The sequence below is a fragment of the Triticum aestivum genome, chromosome 6A (genome assembly GCF_018294505.1).
Source record: "Triticum aestivum cultivar Chinese Spring chromosome 6A, IWGSC CS RefSeq v2.1, whole genome shotgun sequence".
In the NCBI taxonomy this organism is placed as follows: domain Eukaryota; kingdom Viridiplantae; phylum Streptophyta; class Magnoliopsida; order Poales; family Poaceae; genus Triticum; species Triticum aestivum.
The window spans coordinates 465,738,196-465,755,144 of record NC_057809.1 but is presented as its reverse complement, the minus strand read 5'-3'; the positions used below and the strand labels follow the sequence as shown (position 1 = coordinate 465,755,144).

Here is a 16,949-nt window from a genome sequence, read left to right as displayed (position 1 = left end):
GATTGAGTTTCAGCATCAGAAATAGAAATATCATTTGGATTCTCAGGTGTTTCAGTAATAGGTTCACTAGAAGCATGCAAAGTCCTATCATTTTTCTTTTTCTTCTTTTTAGAAGGACTAGGTGCATCTACATTATTTTTCTGAGAATCTTGCTCAATTCTCTTAGGATGGCCTTCAGGATACAAAGGTTCCTGAGTCATTCTACCACCTCTAGTCATAACTCTAACAACGTTATCATTATTCTTACTATCCAATTCATTGAGCAAATCATTTTGAGCTTTAAGTACTTGTTCTACTTGAGTGGTAACCATAGAAGCATGTTTACTAATAAGTTTAAGTTCACCTCTGACATTAGCCATATAATCACCCAAGTGTTCAAGCATATTTGAATTGTATTTTAATTGTCTACCAAAATAAGCATTAAAATCTTCTTGCTTAACCATAAATTTATCAAACTCATCCAAACATGGGTTAGCAAACTTAATAAATGGGATTTCAACTTTATCATATCTATAGAGAGAATTTACCTTTACTACCTGTGTCGGGTTATCAAGACCACGAGTTTCTTCAATAGGTAATGGATTAAGATCATATGTTTCTTCAACAGGCGGTAAATTAAGACCATGTATTTCTTCGATGGGAGGTAAATTCTTAACATCTTCAGCTTTAATACCTTTTTCTTTCATAGATTTCTTTGCCTCTTGCATATCTTCAGGACTGAGAAATAGAATACCCCTCTTCTTCAGAGTTAGTTTAGGAATAGGCTCAGGAATTGGATCTAGAGGTGTCCAATTATTTTCACTAGTCGCCAACCCGTGCATTCGTATGGGCTAGTATAAAATATATAAGATCTTCATAAATATGCCTTTGAAGTATGGAGGTATATTCTAGAGACTTTAGGGCACATATCCTTCAATGGATACTTGATTGGATGGTATTGCTTTGTAACTTTTTTTCTTATTTCTCTAGTGTCTTCTAATTCTTTTTGTTGTCTTCTAGTTGTTTTTGTAATCATTAGTCACCAATGGTAATCACTTCTTCTACGCCAATTGAGTTGTTTGACTATTTGGGATTGCCCCTATCACATATCACATCAGAATGTGCAGTTATTTTCATATACTCCTTCCGTTTCTAAATATAAGTCTTTTTAGAAATTTCACTATGCAACAATGAAAATTCCTTTAATTTGTTTATACGTCAATTGAGTATTGTTTACTTTGTTCTTATCCTTTCTCTTAACTAAGCAACAATGGAAATTCCTTTATTTGTGTTTCCGAAGTACGTGTATATACACAATGTGAAGATTATATCTAACAGATGTTACATAAAAATAATTATATTAATACATCAAGGAGCTAATGAATTGTTCACATATATAAATTCTTTTTTTCGGGTAACATATATAAATTCATGAATCATCCACCCATGCAAGATAAACGCATTTTGTATTCAAGCAGGCAAATTAATAGACCATAGTCTTGATTTATCGTACTTCTACCTTGCATTGGGTTGGCCGCTGGATGGTGGGTCATCAACATTCCTTCCTTTCTCCCTTCCAAATAAAACTAAGCTCAAGGATAATATAGTAGCATGTAGGCCATAGCTGCAGGAATTAAGGTAGTTACTGAAGGAGTTCAATCTGGTAAGAACATACAGCAGCATGGGCGCGCCATGAACAGGAAGCTAGTGACATGATGAGTGATATACTTGAGGACTTTTGTGCATTAGCACATAATAATTATACACGTTGGAACTGGTTGCCACTTAGATTGAGATACAGTATATTTTTTCTTAGCTTCCATCAAGTCACTTTCCATGTGTATTCTGAAACATCACTTAACCTAGTATATGCTAGGAGCATACTCTGCCAATTAAGCGTGCGTCGTTGAGAGAAACCACTGTTCTTATCATCTGGGCTATAATGTTTATTTCTTTTTCTGTACATGAACCATAAAGAAAATAAGCTCATGAAGGAAAGGCCGACTCATTATTTTCTAGATTATATTGGAGTACGGAATTTTTAATACCATGTTTCTGTGTCAATCCATGTCTTATGTTTTCAGTCGGTCGTAGCCAGCATGTAAACCCTAGTCCATAGCGCCTCTTTCTCTGTTCTGCGATGGCATCCAAGTGGTTTCCTAAGTAGCATTATCAACGGGTAAGAATAGTCCACAACACACATAAGATTTTGTGATGCAACTGTACTTAGCAAGCATCTCCATGGGCGTACAAAATAGAGACTAAAGGTCTTCAAAATCATTTGAGAATCTGGCTAACAATGTGCAAAAATTGGATTTTTCATACTAAAAACAAAAAGTAGTTGTAGCTTCACTACTGAAAACCAAATAGAGACTGGGCAGAAGTACCCATGCATCTTTCTATTTGTAAGACTGAACTCAGCAACCTCTTTGTCAGTTATTACAACATCACCGATTAATAAGTTCACCAAATTCCAATAGCTTTCTTACCCTGTTTGTACAGAAGTACCATCTCATGATAAGTGTGTCACTGTTCTGATTTATGCCATTGTTTAGCCTCCTCAATTCTCATGCAGAAAGAATGTGTATGAAAGAGACAAAGATAAATCATGTATGATAATTCTAGCCAAAACATAATGCAAAAAGATACAATGAGATTAGGCGAGGTTTAACAATCTGAAATAGTTGTGGATAGGCCAGTGAGCCTCTGTAGTTTATAAGTAACAGTGGTTGGTCAGAGAAATTCTTGAAGTAGTGTACACAACCAGGCTATCATTTTAGCTGTGACCAAATAGTGTACACAGCCAGGCTATCATTTTAGCTATGACCATCCAGAAGTACTATGAAAGACATGTGGTTTACTTCTAACTCAGTCTGAAATATTCAAGCAACATAAACACGTGAGGAGTTTGGATAATATTACAAACAATGGAAAGCAAGAAATATGAATCTAGTATTTAGGACAAACAAAAAATACAGTAATAAAGAAAATACAAATTACTTGGTAGTTCATAACCCTGGGAACCTCCCCTTGGCGATCCCTCCAACCATCGGATGCCTTCGGCATATCCTTCAAGCCCACGCCACGTCTTTTGAAGCACTGATCCAACTATAGTTTGTCGCGCCGAGGAAAACCATGGACTTGAGTGTGGTTTAAAGATAGAGGAGTCTTATCGAGATTGCTTACATGAGAGAAGATAAGATGCATATTGTGTTAAGAAAAGAGATTGGGTACTTTATTTTTTACCAGCATAGAGAAACCATGGATTTCAACTTCGATTTACAGAAAATAATAATGTAATTTGGTTGCAACAGAAAGATAAATTCCAAAGGAAAGAAAACTATCAAGAGGTAAATCAATTCCTTACCTGTAGAAGTTAGGACTTGTGAGAAACTATCAATGACAAAAGAAACATAAGCGACCATATTGAAATTGGTAGTACCTAAACCCATTTAACGATTTGAGATAAAGATGTGTAAGTTTTCTCACAGATTTTGTTGTTCTATGCTAATGAAGATTGCAGATTACTATTCAATGAAGTAGATGTAGAGGCATGCGTGAATATTGCTGCGCATAATGGGACTACATAAATCTACTATTTTTTAGAACAGATTTATCCTTATGTAGAAGCCCTTGCAAGAAACATGAAAATCATTGTGAGGGCACTCGGAAAGTGTAACTGAAAATTCTTTTAGCATATTTTCTGTAAGTGGAAACTATGCTATCTGAATACTGTAACTGCAAAGGAAGGATCACACATATTACTAAAAAAACAATGATAATATGGAATACATGGCTAAAAACACAGGAAAATTTTAATATGAATGTTCTGTATTATAAAGATCATCTATCTAGATCTGTTTCCAAATACAACAAACAAACCATAAACAGAAGCATGTGTAACTCAATAATCCATACATGAAGCTATTTTCTTGCACAACCAACAATACTTAAATCTTACAAATCTACCAATAAAATATTATACACTTTATAAGATATGTTTCTTATTCCTGGACAAAAGAAATGTTTGTTATACATGCAGATAATCTGAAAGTTAGCACATATTGGAAAAAAACGTACAATCTCGAAATCCTTTACTTAGGAAAACGTCTATAAAGCTTCTATAAACATCAAAAAGATTTGGCTGACAGTGGTTGATTTCTATATGTACACAACTCTGCTAGTTGGCAGCAAATGCCACACAGATTATCTCAGCTGGTTGGTTCTCCTTCACTCCCTATAATTCATAGTCTGGTAAGCGTTGTGTCGTGAAAAATGTACAAAACCAAAAAAAATGTCTTGATGAGAAATTACGAATAAAGCAAAAATATTGGTGGCTCTCCGCTGAATTCATCAAGATGGAGAAGAGAGGAGGGATTTCATGATATGTGGCCCGGCATGCCCAGCCGCTACATCACAATCTTGTAAAAACCTTCTAGTCGTACGTGATTGTGAATAGTGGATACTTAATGATCGTATATAATTATATGATAGTCTAGCATATATGATAGTCATATATACATATGGAATAAAAACTTCTTGATTCCAAAGTCAATTTTATATCTTGAGTGTCAAACACTTTCTAGGTTGTTATTGGATGTAAATCAATTATCTACAACTTATGTCTAAGCCTAGAATGATCCTATAAAAATCTTCTGCACATATTTCTCTCATCAACTGATGATGCGGACGATATCATTCCTGACATTTTTAAACAGTTCTAGCACTGTTGGAAACACATTCTTTCAAGGCACGATGAGCAATGCTAAGAGAATACAATCAACCTAGTAATCTAAGGTCTACACAATTTACATGAAGAAAAGCATCTTAATATATAGGTTTCTTACATTTGACATAGTAATCACAAATTTATCATAGAAAACAAAATGAATCAAAAGGCTAATTCTGTGAAATTATATTTTAAAAATAACACAGAAGGAAACAACTAATTAAATTGTTTTCAATCATTTATATACGTAATATCATTACCTTACAACAAATTCTACTAAATCTGAAGTATTCCATTGCAATGTTTACAATAGTTCTTGAATCTGCAGTAAATTGTACTAATTCACACTATCTTTAATTACTTCAGTTCTTTGCATGTGGATGAAATGTATGTTCTGCTATCTTTCAAATACGTGATGAAAGCATAGTTCCAAAAGGATGCTTAGTTAGCTTACCCAACAACTCGACTAATTCAGCTCAATTGAGCTCCGTGAAGAACACCTTGTAGTTACCCTTAGCGGATGTATGATATAATTGTCTAGCGTAGAAGGCAACGCAGCTGCCGGAGACATGCAGCTCGTAGTTGTCGCCACACCCACCACCTGCCTGCTTCCACCGTGTGTGTACCTCTTGCTGTCCGCCCGCAGGAACCCTACAACACAACTTAATTAGGTTTGGCGATGTATCAGACACTTGCAGTTCTTTGAGAGCTCAAGTTTGTTTGTAGGAACTTTTCTCAAACATCAAAATTGCTCAGCGCCTCAGCCTCATGTAAACATCAAAGTGTGAGATTCTTGTCCAGTATTTGACTCTTTCATGGAAAAACACTTGCTCTACATGACACACAACAGATACGCCGATTTATGTAATTTTGATGATGAATTTAATGTAGAACTGTTGAATAGAGCATGGAATTTAAGAATATGGGGTTACCTGCCTGCGTAGAGGGAGTGTTGCTCGTCCACTTCGCAGCCTCGCCGACGGTGACGACCGCTCAACCTGTTTCAAACTGTCTCCATCTTCCAACTGACCAACACTCAATTCTTATGAAAAATCATGGTGCTTGGTGAAACTGAGGGGATTTAAATATTGAGGAGCAAAGCATCCGGGGAGGCTGGGATTGGATCTTGTGTTTGTTTAAGATGATGATTGTGCATTGATTTGAATTTTGGAACTGAAGAAACTGCATTCTTTGGAAGAAGGGGATCAAGGAGAGGACAAATTAGATTGTGATCTATATTTTTTGAGAACTGCAGCGTCGAGGGATACTACTTTGGACATGGAGACAGAAGCGAGGAGTTGCTCTGCCTGAGCTCCTCCTCCCCTTGTGGCATCTCTCCTCTGCAGCTGTCTAGGGCGCCGCCGCTTCCTGTGCGCCTCGCCGACTGCCCATCTGCTCGCCGCACCTCGGCTCTACAGCCGTCCAGGGCATCGCCGCCTCCTGTGTACGGTGTACCTCGTCGGCTGCCCATCTACTCGCCCACCTCATCCATCGCGCCGTGGAGATTCTCCACATCCAGTAGAGCCTCCTTTAGTCGCCGCCTCTCGAGCTTCCTCGGCTGCAGCATGACGTCTCCCCGACCACTGCATCGGCGTCGCAGCACCACCAGCCCCGATCCAACCACCTCCCCTGCTCCACCTCACAAATGCTCTTGCGATGTAAACTTTTCTAAATAAAAGGAACACATGGAGATTGGATAGCAGCATGGATGGAAAGTTGAGATCTAGCCCGGTAGTCTCTAGGGCAAGGAGAAGCGGCAGAGAAATTGTGAGGTGGAGGAAGATGGGCTAATTTCTGATTTTACTATGGAAGCCGGAACTGGTCGAGGATTGCACGGATTAATCGCCGCCGTTATAATTTGATCACATCAGATAAACGGCTCTTAATTTCTAATCACATTAGATAAACGACTCTTAATTTCTAATTAACGTGGGAATTATTAAGGAGTCTGTAATTTGTATAGGTATAGATTTGTCAACATATTATTCAATAGAATTTCAGCTTCATCCGGTGTTCTTTTCCTAAAAATAGAACCAACAAAACTATTCAGGTAATCTCTGGGAGCATCGGTTAGTCCATTATAAAAGATATCAAGTATTTCATTTTTCTTAAGAGGATGATCAGGCAAAGCATTAAGTAATTGGAGAAGCCTCCCCCAAGCTTGTGGGAGACTCTCTTCTTCAATTTGCACAAAATTATATATATCCCTCAAAGCAGTTTGTTTCTTATGAGCAGAGAAATATTTAGCAGAGAAGTAATAAATCATATCCTGGGGACTACGCACACAACCAGGATCAAGAGAATTAAACCATATCTTAGCGTCACCCTTTAATGAGAAGGAAAATATTTTAAGGATATAAAAGTAACGAGTTCTCTCATCAGTAGTGAACAAGGTGGCCATATCATTTAATTTAGTAAGATGTGCCACAACAGTTTCAGATTCATAGCCATGAAAAGGATCAGATTCAACCAAAGTAATTATATCAGGATCTGTTCCTTATTGGTAACACAGATAGGTGAAGCAGCAAAAGCAGGGACAGGTTTCATCCTAGCATTTAGAGATTGCTTATTCCATTTAGCTAATAACCTCTTAAGTTCGTTTCTATCCTTGCAAGCTAAAATAGCTAAAGAAATTTATTTATCAAAAACATAACCCTCGGGAATAACAGGCAAGTCTTCATCATTAATTTCATCAATATTATCAGATTCAATATTTTCAATCTCTCTAGCCCTAGCAAGTTGTTCATCAAGAAATTCACCAAGTGGCACAGTAGTATCAAGCATAGAAGTAGTTTCATCATAAGTATCATGTATAGCAGAAGTGGCATCATCAATAACATTGCGACATATCAGAATGAATAGCAGAAGTAGATTTAGGTGTCGCAAGCTTACTCAAAATAGAAGGTGAATCAAGTGCAGAGCTAGATGGCAGTTCCTTACCTCCCCTTGTAGTTGAGGGTTAAATCTTGGTTCTTGGATCTTTTAATTTCTTCATAATGATAAGCAGATATAAATCCCAAGTGACTCAAAGAATAGAGATATGCTCCCCGGCAACGGCGCCAGAAAATAGTCTTGATAACCCGCAAGTATAGGGGATCGCAACAGTTTTCGAGGGTAAAGTATTCAACCCAAATTTATTGATTCGACACAAGGGGAGCCAAAGAATACTCTCAAGTATTAGCAGCTGAGTTGTCAATTCAACCACACCTGGAAACTTAATATCTGTAGCAAAGTATTTAGTAACAAAGTAATGTGATAGTAGTGGTAATGGTAGCAAAAGGTAACAGTAGTAAAAGTAATGTTTTTGGTATTTTGTAGTGATGATAGCAAGAGAAACGAGAAAGTAATAAGCGAAGAACAATATATGGAAAGCTCATAGGCAATAGATTAGTGATGGAGAATGATGCCGGATGCGGTTCATCATGTAACAGTCATAACCTAGGGTGACACAGAACTAGCTCCAGTTCATCAATGTAATGTAGGCATGTATTCCGAATATAGTCATATGTGCTTATGGAAAAGAACTTGCATGACATCTTTTGTCCTACCCTCCCGTGGCAGCGGGGTCCTTACAGAAACTAAGGGATATTAAGGCCTCCTTTTAATAGAGTACCGGAACAAAGCATTAACATATAGTGAATACATGAACTCCTCAAACTACGATCATCACCGATAAGTATCCCGATTATTGTCACTTCGGGGTTAACAGATCATAACACATAATAGGTGACTATAGACTTGCAAGATAGGATCAAGAACACTCATATATTGATGAAAACATAATAGGTTCAGATCTGAAATCATGGCACTCGGGCCCTAGTGACAAGCATTAAGCATAGCAAAGTCATAGCAACATCAATATCAGAACATAGTGGATACTAGGGATCAAACCCTAACAAAACTAACTCGATTACATGATAGATCCCATCCAACCCATAACCGTCCAGGAAGCCTACGATGGAATTACTCACGCACGGCGGTGAGCATCATGAAATTGGTGATGTTGGATGGTTGATGATGACGATGGCGACGGATTCCCCTCTCCGGAGCCCCGAACGGACTCCGGATCAGCCCTCCTGAGAGGTTTTAGGGCTTGGTGGTGGTTCCGTATCATAAAACGCGATGAATTCATCTCTCTAATTTTTTCTCCCCGAAACATAATATATAGAATTGGAGTTGGAGTCTGAGGAGCTCCAGGGGGCTCACGAGGTAGGGGGCGCGCCCCCACCCTCGTGGGCCGGTGGTGGGCCCCCTGGCCTTCATCTTTTAAAGGTATTTTTTATATTTTCCAAAAATTTGCTCCGTGAAGTTTCAGGTCATTCCGAGAATGTTTGTTTCTGCACATAAATAACACCATGGTAATTCTGCTGAAAACAGCGTCAGTCCGGGTTAGTTCCATTCAAATCATGCAAGTTAGAGTCCAAAACAAGGGCAAAAGTGTTTGAAAAAGTAGATACGACGGAGACGTATCAATGCACCTCCCCCAAGCTTGGCGAAAGCCAAGGGTAGTGCCCATACCCTATAATCAATTATCCTTTGGTGGTTGTCGGTGTACTAGAGTAGGGGTACCCTATTACCCCGAACTCGTACACGGGCAGTTGCAGCGCCCCGCGGCAAGGCTTGCTGGGTGACCGCCCGGACCCTCCGTGGTTCCCTTGAAGACCATTCAAGAACAAAGTACTCAAATCAAGGCCCCGGCAAGAGGAGCTTGCCGGGAAGGCCAACTAAGGCCCCGGCAAGAGGAGCTTGCCGGGAAGGCCAGCCAAGGCCCCGGCAAGAGGAGCTTGCCGGGAAGAGATGAGACCCCGGCAAGAGGAGCTTGCCGGGAAGGCCATTCAAGGCATACCAAGAAAGCTTGCCGCGACGTGCCCTGCGTCCCTTCAAGATCCAGCGAGCGACAAACTTCCGGACGCGACAAGACAACAGCCGCGACAAGGAGCTTGCCACGGGAAACCCCCACTTCGTGCCTGCGCTCCAGCACACCTGCTAACGTGTCACTCTAGGGCTCTCCCAAGCACACGTGGCAGGAGGCCGTGCAGCTAGGGGTACGTGGTGGCAAGCAGAGATGAAGAGAAGCCCATCGTGGCAAACGGTGGCACTCCAAACGGTCACTTTTTGCACTATTTAGGAGACTCAGACAGGCATTTAATGCCCTTGTCCCCTGCCGTCAGAGTTAGGTAGGGTGCACTGTATCCATAGTAGCGGTAGCTGCACCTACCGCATCCTTTTCCATTTTTACCCTTCTTGTCTACGTTGCCCCCTGTCGGTGACCCCTTGAGAGTATAAAAGGAGGCCCAAGCGCAACGTAGAAGAGGTTCGGAGGCTCGGCCAGTTCGGCTCATTCAACACCAGGAACACTCTCACGCTCAGTCCGGCAGCGTCCATCGCTCCTGAGCAAGAATCCAATATACACAAACAAGCAGCAGTAGGGTTTTACGCATCCGTGCGGCCCGAAGCTGGGTAAAATCGCCCGCGTGCACTGCCTCGATCCGCTCTTTGTGCGCTCTCCGCCCCCCACCGAACCGAAAGGGGCCCTGTCCCCATAGGTGTTGGTGGGAATCAGCATCGCCCCCGACATCTCTGGCGCGCCAGGTAGGGGGCGTCGAGATCGTGCGAACCCGATCCGGCGTGCACGCAAGCTAAATCTTCATCGTCTTCATCGACATGCCACCGAAGAAGAAGAATTCGGAGGCAGCTGTTCCGTCCGCGTTGCTTCCACCGCCTCCGGAGCAAACGGGTGGTGGAGTGGACGCCAGCGGAGGAATGGGCGTCGACAAGGGTGCCCACAGCGCTGCCAAGTCCAAGGACAAGGCGGAACAGACCTCGGCGTCCATGCGCGCACCATATCCCTCTCAAGAGGCGCGGGACCAGCAGCGTCATAGCGTTCGCAGCGCCATACATCCGCTGACCCAAGATCAAGCTGGTGGTTCGCGTGGCGTTCAAGACCAGCATGCATGCCAGCATGCTGGCCCCAGCGAGGTACGGTCGCCGGGACGGGACGCTGCTCCTTCTAACTTGGTTAGGAGTCCGAGCACGCCCCTCTCCTCGCACCGTTCACCTCTGCCGCCCACCACCCCAGCAGAAGCCTTGGCGCGGGCCCAGCTGCTCCTGGACTATCCTCCGATGGCGGACAAGACCGACGAATGGAGGGCCACTATCCAGAGCCTCATCGGCTTCGCCAACGGCAACACTACGCGGCGACCAAGCACCTCGCTGCCGCGGCAGGACAGCCGAACGCGAGCCGATGGCAACAAGACTGAGGGAGGTGCGACTTCCATGCACTCTCCACTACGAAGGCCAAAATCGCCGACTCGCCGGGTCCACCCCAACAGCGTCTCCACCGCGTTGTCGGACCCACAAGCTCGTCGCGACCAGCGCCAAGTTCTCCATGAACGACAAAAAGAAGACGCTCGAACCCGCATCGAGCGCTGAAGAGAAGCGCGACGTCAATCCGACAAGCGCGCTGGGCTCTCTGTCGACATGCATGCGCCAGGGGAACCAGGCGATCTGCCGTACGCGGTAGGTTGTCCTGCGTTCACCCGTGAGCTGCGGCAAGTCCAGTGGCCCAGCACAAAGAATTTCAAGCCAGACGTGCCGGAGAAGTACGACGGCAAGACGCATCCGTCGGAGTTCCTCAGCATCTACACCATTGCAGTGCAAGCTGCCGGGGGACGAGATGACAAGATCCTTGCCAACTACTTCCCGCTGGTGCTCAAGCCCAATGTCAGATCCTGGCTCATGCACTTGCCGGACAACTCCATATCTTCCTGGGCTGATCTGTGCCATCAGTTTGTCGGCGCCTTTACAGGCGGCCACAAGCCACATGGCCAAGAGAGCGATCTTCATCTGCTCGCCCAGAAGGAAGGAGAGCCACTGCGCAAGTACATTCAGAGATTTAGCCGCGTACAGCACAACATCCCAGACGTCCACCCTGCCGCGGTCATTAGCGCGTTCCATCAGAACGTGCGAAACCGAAGGATGAGGGAGGAGATGGCGATGTGTAAAATCAGAGACGTCAGTGAGCTTTATGCCCTGGCTGACAAGTGTGCACGCGCTGAAGAGGGGAGGAGGTTCCCCGGGGAGAGTACAGGAGCAGGAGAATCTGACAGTGAGGATGCCGCCCCGGCAAGGAAAGGCCGGCGGCGGAACAACAGAAGGAATAAGGGTAAGGAAGTGCTAGCTGTCGAGAAGATCGGCAACGGAGGTGGCGCCAAGGAAGCTAAGGCTGGTGGCTCCGACAAGGAGGCCCATCCTGTGGCGGCCACCGACAAGCAGGACAGCTCCGGCAGGCAGTATTGCAAGATTCACCGCACCAAGGGTCACGATCTCCAGAACTGCAAGAAGGTCGAACAGTTGCTGAGCAGCAGAAAGCTGAATACGAGCGACGCGACAAAGAGAAGGCCCAGGAAGGAACCGGTGGATCCGGCAAGAAACACCTCGGCCGGGGAGGACGTCGCGGCAAGGCCAAGCAGCGGCAAGGAGACAGACCTCCCCGCGGCCGCGACAAGGATGAAGATGACGACGATGACGAAGACGTGGATGATGATGAGGCCGATGAGCAGGAATTTCAGAAAGCCACGGAGGTCCTGTGCGTTGACGGTGGCGCCTCTCTGCATACTTCGCACCGCCAGCTCAAACAGTGGATGCGAGAAGTGAATGCAGCAGAGCCATCCATAGAGTCACGCAAGCCCCTGAAATGGTCCAGCACGCCTATCATCTTCGACATTGGGGATCACCCTGATCGCGTAACTGCGGTCGGGTGCTTGCCGATGTTGGTCTCACCAACTATCCGCAACCTCAAGGTCACAAACATGCTAGTTGACGGCAGGGCCGGCTTGAATCTCATCTCCTCCGCGGTCCTTCACAAACTCCAGATCCCTGACAGCGAGCTCGAAGAGACCGGCACATTCCAAGGAATCAACCCGGGAAGGAGCAAGCCGAAAGGGAAGATCACGCTGCCGGTCACATTTGGCAGCGAGCTGAATTTCAGAACTGAGAGGGTCACATTTGACGTTGCCGATTTTCCATTGCCCTACAATGGGATCCTTGGCCGTCCAGCGCTCGCCAAGTTTATGGCAGCCTCTCACTATGCATACAACGTGCTCAAAATGCCAGGCCCGATAAGTGTCATCTCTGTCCCCGGTGACAAGAAGGATGCCCTTATCTGCGCCGACAAGATCTACCGGGAAGCAGCAGCCGCAGCTGATCACCACACACTTGCCGCTGAAGCTCCCGGGGGAAGAAGAAGGCCAAGTCCGGCAAGAGCTCTGATGCCCACTCCGGCAAGCGCACCTCTTCGGAGTGCTGCGCTACCGTTGAGGACGCACCATCGAGCTCCACCGGCAAGTGCAAGAAGACGATGGCAGCTCCACCCGAGACCAAGAAGGTGTCCGCCAAGGAGGACGGCACTGGTGGTACCTTCACCATCAGTGCCACGCTTGACCCCAAATAGGAAAGCGTGCTCGTTGCTTTCCTGCGGGCGAATGTCGACGTGTTTGCATGGCAACCGTCTGATATCCCCGGTGTTCCCAGGAAAGTAATCGAGCACCACCTTGCCGTCTGTCCTCATGCGCGGCCCGTCAAGCAGAGAGTCAGGAAGCAAGCGGTGGAGCGCCAAGAGTTCATTGCAGAAGAAATCAGGAAATTGGAAGCAGCAGGCCTTGTCAGAGGAGTGCTCCATCCCACGTGGTTGGCCAATCCTGTAGTCGTGCGCAAGGCGAACGGGAAATGGAGGCTTTGTATAGACTTCACTGATGTCAATAAAGCTTGTCCCAAAGATCCATTTCCCTTGCCGCGCATTGACCAGATTGTTGACTCCACAGCTGGATGTGATTTGCTTTCATTTCTTGATGCGTACTCAGGGTACCATCAAATCTTCATGGCAGAAGAGGATGAGGAAAAACCGCATTTATCACCCCTTGTGGCACATACTGTTTTGTACGAATGCCCTTTGGGTTGAAGAATGCTGGTTCAACATTTGCAAGAGTAGTCCACGTCGCTTTTGAGCCACAGATACACAGAAATGTGGAAGCCTACATGGATGATATAGTGGTCAAGAGCAAGGACAAGGCTACCCTGATCCAAGATTTAGAAGAAACTTTTGCAAATCTGCGCAAGATCAGCCTCAAGCTCAACCCCGAGAAGTGCGTGTTTGGAGTCCCTTCCGGCAAGCTTCTCGGGTTCTTTGTGTCTCAGTGGGGAATTGAAGCCAACCCCGACAAGATTAAGGCCATCGAGCGGATTGAAGCACCGAAGCGCGTCAAGGATGTGCGAAGGCTTGCCGGTTGCATGGCTGCTCTCAGCAGGTTTATCTCTAAGTTTGCTGAGCGCGCCCTGCCATTTTTCAAAATATTGAAAAAGGCAGGTCCAATGAAATGGACTCCGGAAGCGGAGGCTGCGCTGCAGGACTTGAAGAGGTACCTGTCCTCCACTCCAATACTTGTCGCACCTAAGCCACAAGAGAAGTTGCTGCTGAGCGGCAACCAATCAAGTGGTTAGTGCTGCGTTAGTAGCGGAAAGGGAGGCGGACGATGAGCTGGCAACCGCAGCAAGTAAATCCAGCGACAAGCAGGGGGCTTCTCCGGCAAGCTCCGGTCCAGCAAGCTCTGGTCCCGACAAAGATGAATCTGCGCAGATGTGCAAGGACGTGCAGAAGAAGATGGTGCAGCGCCCAGTTTACTTTGTCAGCTCCCTTCTCCAGGGGGCTAGGTCGAGGTACTCTAGTGTGCAAAAATTGCTTTTCGGCCTTCTCGTGGCCTCGAGAAAGCTGCGCCATTACTTCCAGGCACACGAGATCACAGTCGTCACTCGCTTTCCGCTGAAAAGGATACTGCAGAATCCAGAAGCGACAGGCAGGATTGTCGAGTGGGCCTTGGAACTGTCAAGCTTTGGCCTCAAGTTTGAGAGCACTGCAACTATCCAAAGCAGGGCATTGGCAGAGTTCATAGCAGAGTGGACGCCAACTCCAGATGAAGAAATTCCAGAGACGAGCATCCCCGTCAAGGAGACAAGCAAAGAGTGGCTGATGTACTTTGATGGTGCCTTCTCGCTGCAAGGCGCCGGTGCTGGCGTGCTGCTTATCGCACCCACCGGAGAGCACCTCAAGTACGCAGTCCAGATGCACTTTCCCAAAGAGCAAGCAACCAACAATACTGCAGAGTATGAAGGGTTGCTTGCCGGTCTCAGAATAGCAGCCGACCTTGGGATCAAGAAGCTCATTATCAGGGGTGACTCGCAGCTTGTCGTCCGCCAAGTGAACAAGAACTACCAGAGCCCGTTGATGGAAGCATATGTTGAGGAAGTGAGGAAGCTAGAAGAGCGCTTTGACGGCCTACAAATGGAGCATATCCCAAGAGCTCAGAATGACATTGCTGATGGCCTGTCGAAATGCGCTGCACTAAAGTTGCCTGTGGAACCAGGGATCTTTGTGCTCAAGCTGACTCAACCTTCCGTGACACCATCAACTAGACAGAATAAGAAGAGGAAGTTGGTTTCTGGTGACTACTTTCCGGCAGAGCTCCCCGAAGCCGCCGCCAAGAAAGTCCCCAAGATCAACACCAAGGATGCTGAGGGGCAGTCTGCTCCGGCAAACCTTATGGTTTGTTCCGTCGAAGCAAATGCTCCCGACAAGTCCTGCTCCGGCAAGCTTGCCGGGGAATATCACGCTCCGGCAGAACCGCAGGTTCTTGCCGTAGAAGCGGATGTTCCTGCAGCAACAGATATGCCTTTAGTCCTTGTTGTCGAGCCTCAAGCTCCAGCATGGGCGCAGCAGATTGTCCGTTTCCTTCGGACAGGAGATCTTCCCGAAGAGCAAGAAGAAGCTGAAAAAGTAGCTCGGCAGTCAAGTATGTACAAGTTTGTCGACAGCACACTGTACAGAATAAGACTCAACGGTGTGAAATTGAAGTGCATTCGCCGGGAAGATGGACAACAACTGTTGGCAGAGATACATGGAGGCATATGTGGTCACCACATTGGCGCAAGAGCACTTGTCGGCAAAGCATTCCGACAAGGCTTCTTCTGGCCGACAGCCCTCCAGGATGCAACTGCACAAGTAACCAAGTGTGAAGCGTGCCAGTTCCATTCCAAACAGATACACCAGCCAGCTCAAGCTCTCCAGACGATCCCTTTATCCTGGCCATTTTCGGTCTGGGGGCTCGACATCCTCGGCCCCTTCCCCCGAGCTGTCGGGGGCTTTGAGTTCTTGTACGTTGCAATCGACAAGTTCACAAAGTGGCCGGAAGTGGAACCAGTGAGGAAGGTGATAGCACAGTCAGCAGTCAAGTTCTTCAGGTCGATTGTTTGCCATTTCGGGATCCTGAACAGGATCATCACCGACAACGGCACGCAATTTACGAGCCGCACCTTCATGCAGTACGTCCAAGATCTTGGCGCCAAGGTCTGCTTCGCTTCTGTTGCTCATCCGAGAAGCAACGGTCAAGCGGAGAGGGCAAACGCTGAAGTGCTGCGAGGCCTCAAGACCAGAACTTTCGACAGACTGCACAAGTGCGGAAGAAACTGGATCGAGGAGCTGCCGGTGGTTCTTTGGTCGATCAGGATGACGCCAAATCGAGCCACTAGGCAGACACCCTTCGCTCTAGTCTATGGAGCGGAGGCAGTTCTCCCCACGGAACTCGTATACGGGTCACCTCGAGTGCTCGCTTATGATGAGCTCGAGCAAGAGCAGCTGCGGCAAGATGACGCGCTGCTCCTTGAGGAAGACCGTCTCCAGGCTGCTGTGCGAGCCGCTCGCTACCAGCAAGCTCTGCGCCGCTACCATAGCCGCAGAGTCAACGCCAGGAGTCTCGAGGAAGGCGACCTTGTTCTTCAGCGCGTTCAGTCGGCCAAGAATTCCAACAAGTTGACGCCGAAGTGGGAAGGCCCTTATCGGGTGAAACGAGTCACTAGGCCCGGCGCTGTCCGCCTTGAGACCGAAGATGGCATTCCGGTGAGCAACTCCTGGAACATCGAGCATCTTCGTAAGTTTTACCCATAAGGCGCGGTTGTCGGACCCTGTCCGGCAACCACCTTTCTGTACAAGTCTTGCCGCTGTTGCATATAATCCTTTGTACAGAGCCGGGTGCAGACCCCGTGCACTAGTAAAGTTCATGTGCCCCGCACATCTTGTCAGTTTCCTTATGCTATAATCCTTTTTCGCATATATTATCTGACACTTTGTGCAGCACCAGACCCCGGTAAGCGATAACGAGCCCAAGGCTCCATATCATTGCTTTATTTCTCT

The 16,949-nt window shown here is 46.2% G+C and overlaps 1 long non-coding RNA gene across 1 annotated transcript; it reads right to left on the bottom strand.

Annotated features, from left to right (window-relative positions):
- Positions 1–1,496: 1,496 nt before the first annotated feature.
- Positions 1,497–6,459, bottom strand: LOC123127942 (uncharacterized). The gene is made up of 3 exons (XR_006462867.1): positions 5,641–6,459; positions 2,028–5,359; positions 1,497–1,603 (listed from the first exon to the last, which is right to left on the bottom strand). It is a non-coding gene; the product is annotated as an uncharacterized lncRNA (long non-coding RNA).
- Positions 6,460–16,949: the final 10,490 nt, after the last annotated feature.